Source organism: Herpailurus yagouaroundi, unplaced genomic scaffold (genome assembly GCF_014898765.1).
Source record: "Herpailurus yagouaroundi ecotype Mexico unplaced genomic scaffold, PumYag 211, whole genome shotgun sequence".
Classification (NCBI taxonomy): Eukaryota; Metazoa; Chordata; class Mammalia; order Carnivora; family Felidae; genus Herpailurus; species Herpailurus yagouaroundi.
The window spans coordinates 8,458,562-8,463,209 of record NW_024412442.1 but is presented as its reverse complement, the minus strand read 5'-3'; the positions used below and the strand labels follow the sequence as shown (position 1 = coordinate 8,463,209).

The following is a 4,648-nucleotide window of genomic DNA, read 5'->3' as shown; positions in this document are numbered from 1 at the left end:
GTTTTCCAGAGTGGCTGCACCAATTTGCATTCCCACCAGCAGCCAAAGCAGTGTTTTTAATTCTCTCCACCTTTACTTTGTTCGTTGTCTTGGGCATCCATGGTAGCCGATATCATCCATCTGTGGCTGCGGCTCTGATTTAATCTCGGCGTTAGGCCTCGGTGGCATCTTGAGTTAGAGTCTTGTATGAGACTGCCCTCCTGACTGGGAAAATGAAGGAAATGATACTATTCACCTCACAGGTGCCCGGGGATGTTGGCAAGGTTGAAGGAGATGGCTTGTCCGAAATGCAGCCGAAGGGCTTGACAAATGGAAATTATCGCTACTGTTCTGCATGTTAGATTCCCAGATTTTCCTTAATAGAGACAACAGAGCCTTCATGGTGTGATGCGGGAGACAGCTGAAGTGGGCAGTGACAGGCCTCTGCCTACTAATTGGTCCCCGATTCTGACCCCAGATGGGAAAATCTGAAGTTCGAGGTCCGGTACGCAAGCAGTTCAAGCCTCGTATCACGCCATTGGAAGAGCGAAAAGGCGTGTCTAGTGTCTCCTTAATTTCTGGATAATGCTTAGCCCACATTTTAACTATGGATAGACAAGGCATTAGGAAACACTGACAGTTGTACCCAGATTTTAAAAATGTGGGTTCCAAATGCTTCAAAAGATCACAAAGTCGTGACATTTAGCCATGGTGTTCATATCAGGTGCACAATCACTGAAGCTGAAGTGGCAACGTTCACACCTCGCTAGGTCCTAGGCACGAAGTTTTATACAAGCTTTTTTTCTCACTGTGTCTCACTATGAACTTGCTGTTGTGAGTGGATAGGCAGCATCTTTGGCCACAAAAAGACTTATGCGAAAATATAAATCTAAAGGAGTGTCTGCTGTGAATCTCTTCTCTCTTCTCAGACAAACAGAGGCCTGATGGGGCCATGAACTCTGGCTGGGATGTGATTTTATGGAAGCAGGAGTTGGTGATCATTTATCAAAAGGAGCGATCTGAAACTTTGCATCTCAATGGGGTGATAGAAAACAGTGTGGCAGAAATCCACTTCTCTTATCAGGGAGCCCCGAAAGATGCTTCCAAGAATTCATGAGCATTTATATCAGCATTCTTCTACAATCACAGTAAGTTGGAAACAGCCAAATACCCAAGGATAGGACATAGACTCAGTAACTTGTATAGTCACATGACTGAACAAGAATTGCAACTCAATGTGCTCAAATGCTTGTGCAATTCTCAATGTTTTCTTGGCGGGGAAAGTAAAGTCTAGGTTTGTTTAAGCATCTGGATGATTGAGCGCACTATTTTTTTTTTTCAATGTTTATTTATTTTTGGGACAGAGAGAGACAGAGCATGAACGGGGGAGGGGCAGAGAGAAAGGGAGACACAGAATCAGAAACAGGCTCCAGGCTCTGAGCCATCAGCCCAGAGCCTGACGCGGGGCTCGAACTCACGGACCGCGAGATCGTGACCTGGCTGAAGTCGGACGCTTAACCGACTGAGCCACCCAGGCGCCCCTTGAGCGCACTATTGATCCCCATCCCATTGATAGTCACGATTATTTTTTAAATTTTTTAAAAGTTTATTCATTTTTGGGACAGAGAGAGAGTGTGACTGAGGGAGGGGCAGAGAGAGAGGGAGACACAGAGTCTGAAGCAGGAGCACAGAGCCTGACGCGGGACTTGAACTCACGAACTTCGAGACCATGACCTGAGCAGAAGTCGGATGCTTAACCTACTGAGCCATCCAGGTGCCCTGACAGTCACAATTATTGATTGTTATGTCCCTTTTACCACTATAGGCATACCTTATTTTATTGTGTTTCACTTAATTGTTCTTTGCAGATATTACCTTTTTTTTTTTTTTTTTTTTTACAAATTGGAGGTTTGTGGCAAACCTGTGGGAAGCAAGCCTATTGGTTCCATATTTGCAACAGCATTTGCTCATTTCATGTCTCTGCATCAATATTTTTATTTTATTTATTTGTTTATTTTTAAGGTTTATTTATTTATTTATTTTGAGAGACGGAGAGCATGAAAAGGGGAGGAGCACAGAGAGAGGGAGAGAGAAAGAGAATCCCAAGCAGGCTCTGCACTATCAGTGTGGAGCCGGACGTGGGGCTCGAACCCACAAAATCAAGAGCCACGCAGGTGCCCTAATAAAGTATTTTTAAATTAAGATACATAGATTGTTTTTTAGACATACTGATATTGTACACTTAATAGACTACAATATAGTGTAACCATAACTTTTATGTGCACTGGGAAGCCAAAAGATTCATGTGACTCGCTTTATTGAGATACTCGCCTTGCTGAAGTGGTCTGGAACCAACCCTGCAGTATTTCTGAGGTATGCCTGTATTTCAAATTACAGTCGGGAACTGACAAAAAGGGACACAAGCTGACGAAGAGCCTTCTCTTAATGATTACAGGGTGTCTAGAGTGCCCTAGGGAGGAAGGAGAGAAGACAGGAGCTCGGAGGTTCATCAATTGGGAAACTGAACTGAATGCAGAATTCTTCCCATAGCAAGTCATGTTATCCACGCAAGTAAGTGAAGGGGTTTTCTACCTGTTTCCACGCTTTCTACATACTGCCAAAATCTGCCATTTTGTGTCAGGGTGTAAGAATCTGAACCCGTGCTGGGTGTTTCCAAGCCCGTTCTCAGATGTTCATCCTTCTGGCTCTGCACCTGAGCATCGGGCATCTCTGTATCCCTTTATGCAGAGGATTGGTTCTTGGCCCTGATATTGGATTGTCCACTTTCGGCCTTTCCCTCACCCCATCTTAGTTTCCCTTTTTGGTCTCAATGCCCCAGCTTCTTGATCTTGGATGTCCTCTCTTGGTTCAATAATTTTGTGAACAACCCTGTCAATAATGACTTTTGTTTGCTTGTTACACAGGCAGCCCCATGGACAAGGGCGAGGCGCTACAGTGGTTACAACGGCAGACAGCACAGTGGGTCCAGACACACCACAGATCATTGCCAGCCCTGCGCGGGCAGCTACTTGGCCATGTTCCTGGCCCTGAACCACACCGATGAGCTGACCTTCACATTAGCTATTGTTTTCCAGAGAAAACTGGGCCTATGCATGTTGTACAGACGACACGGATTTATGTCTGGTTTTGGAAAAAATAAGTTCTAGCATGCACTCTACTGAAAATAGGCCGGTTGCCGGAGCTTCAGGTCTTTTCACTGTTGTTCTGTGAAAAACCGGAGCAAATGATGAGTTCTCAACTCTTTTGCTATGGGCCAAAAATGGAAGATGTCTATAAAAGCGCCTCCCCGATATAAGGAAGTGACGCTGGTTCTAGGAGGAAGAGAAGACGGGCTTCCTAGAGGTTTCAGATGTGCTAACTGCCACGTGCACGCAGGAGACCTTAACCTCTGTAGTTTTCAGCCGGAGGTAGTGACTATCCACGGCACGTAGTAATCAGAGACAATAGTAAGCTAGAGAGAATCACTCCGCCTTGCAGTCTGGCCCTTTCCACAATCTGAGCAACAGAAGGTATGCTCTTCCAGGCCACGAGCCGATTCTTTCTTGTTCAGTTGTACGCTGGGCCCCCAACACCGCGTTTGACATGATGCATGCTTGCCGGAAGAGAAATGAATGAATCTGGGTGTTTTGCTTACTTATCACTATATAACTCTCATCTGCTAATAAATGGTGTGTTGTGAAAGTGGCCATGGGGTGAGAGAGCACACTTGACAAAGCCAATTAACTTTTGTTGTGAAACTGCCCAGGAAATTGAAGCCACTCCATGGGAATGTCATAGTGTAGGAAGTCGACATTTAGACTCTCTATTTTTAGGCTGTATTTATGAATTTGTCATAATTCATTCAAGAATTCTTTTTTCCTCTGGGTGCTTCCTTCGTGATAGGTATGATGCTAGAAAGTGGGGAGACAGTGCTGAGGCCACTGATGGTCTGTTACATTCTAAGATGGTCTGTTACATTCTAAGCCACCGGGGTGGCTCAGTCGGTTAAGCATCTGACTTGTGATTTCGGCTCAGGTCATGATCTCACGGTTCATGAGTCTGAGCCCCACGTTGGGGTATGTGCTGTTGGAGCAGAGCCTGCTTGGGATCCTTACTCTCTCCCTCTCTCTCTGCCCCTCCCCCTCCCTTCTCTTGCTCTAGCTCTCACACACTCTCTCTCTCTAAATAAATAAATAAATAAACTTAATTAAAAATTTTTACAATTAAAAATTAAAAGAATCCTTTTTCATTGTGTTTAATGAATTAATAATATAATTGGCCCTTAATCCAGAGCAAAAACCAGAGGTCCAAATGAAACAGGATTGTTTTCTACATTATTTTTCTTTGGAATGATTTCTTGTCCTCCTGGTCTTTCTCAGTTGAGTGCTCAGGGGACTTTTCCTCAAACTATCGAAAGAGCAGGCACGCCCACTGGGCTATATATCCTCACCAAGAGGCCTTCCTGCCTTTGACCCTGTCTTTTCACTCAGTCTCAGGAACAGCCACCTTCCGCAGCGTCCTTCACCTGAACCCTTGAGGCAATCCAGGATCCCCCAGTGCTTTATAGTAAGGTTAGCCTCTTCTCTTGTTTTGAACTAAAGATAAACAAGCTGATTTGCTCTCCTTAAGTCTCTGTTCTAACCCCAAACAACCAGAAGCAATCCAGGCT

General features: G+C 44.8%; 1 long non-coding RNA gene across 1 annotated transcript; it reads left to right on the top strand.

Annotated features, from left to right (window-relative positions):
* Positions 1–911: 911 nt before the first annotated feature.
* LOC121016535 (uncharacterized) lies at positions 912–3,514 on the top strand. The gene is made up of 3 exons (XR_005784340.1): positions 912–1,127; positions 2,454–2,550; positions 2,904–3,514. It is a non-coding gene; the product is annotated as an uncharacterized LOC121016535 (long non-coding RNA).
* Positions 3,515–4,648: the final 1,134 nt, after the last annotated feature.